Raw genomic sequence first — 1,169 nt, 5'->3', positions numbered from 1 at the left:
GCTCTGGGGGCAGACATAGAGCGACGTCACTCGTGTGGCTCAGCTCTTCCCAGCATGCTCTGCTGTCCCCCTGTCGCTGGCGATGGGGCTGCAGCTGCACAGACCCCAGGCCTTACACCCCAGGCCTTGGTCCTGCCCAGGCGCTGGGACCGCAGGGGCTGGGGTTGAGGTGTCCGCTCGACTCTGCACTGGCCGCACGACCGAGGCTGGGTAGTAGCCGCCGCCCACGTAGTTCCTCTGCAAGACGTGGCCCCGTGTCCGGTGTGTGGAGAGTGACGACTAAATTCGTCACGGTCACCGCGGTCAGCGCCTCCGTCACCGCCGTCTTCATGGCCATCATCGTCAGCTTCGTCACGGGGCCATCGTCATCGCGCGCAGGGTTGTCACCCCCATGTCCTCGCCCCTCCCCCGTTTCCGGGCGCCCTGATAACTAGGACGAGTTCTTCCCATTCTCGGGATCTTGCGGTTCTGGAGCAGGGCCTGAGGCCACCTGGAGAGCCTGGACTCTGGACTCGGGGCCTGAACCCCGGTGCAGACTCTGGACAGAGGGCGAGCTGGGGTCTGCAAGGTCCTGGGAACCACGCCCGCAGGGTCACCCACTTCCCAGCCGCATGACTGGACCAGCGACGCGCCGTCTCTGAGGCCCTCCCTTCTGAGACGCACACTCGGGGTTCACAGGATGTCTGAGGCTTAAAGGAGGTGACAGCCGGAACCTGGGCACAGAGCTGGCACCTCCAACCCATCCTCCTGTTCCTCAAGGCGGCCCCTGGTGCCCTCTGACCGCCCAGATGCCCTGGGTAGCGAGCCCTCCATGACAGCGAGAGCCCCCCTGAGCCCGCCCAGAGACAGGGGGCCCGCCCTTCCCTCAGGGAAGCCCGGGACCCTGCCCCGGGGGGCTCCGCCTCAGGGCCCTGCGGGCACGGCTGTGGCTCCGCCTGGATGGCACATCCGAGGCGACGCCCCCATGAGAGGTGGCTTCCCTCGGCCCCCCACCCCATCACAGGCCCAGAGCCCCTTTGTGGGGGAACATTTGGAAAACACAGAAAAGTGCAAAGGGAAAATAAAACTCACCCGTGATCCCAGCAGCGGGCGATAAACCCTGTTCATTAAGTATTTTAAGTCACCAAAGTGACAACAACTCTTTATAGAAAAGCCAGAAAACAGAAGAG

This window comes from Pteropus alecto, unplaced genomic scaffold (assembly GCF_000325575.1).
Source record: "Pteropus alecto unplaced genomic scaffold, ASM32557v1 scaffold56, whole genome shotgun sequence".
Taxonomy (NCBI): Eukaryota; Metazoa; Chordata; class Mammalia; order Chiroptera; family Pteropodidae; genus Pteropus; species Pteropus alecto.
The sequence above is the reverse complement of the archived record's forward strand: the minus strand, read 5'-3'. Positions refer to the sequence as shown.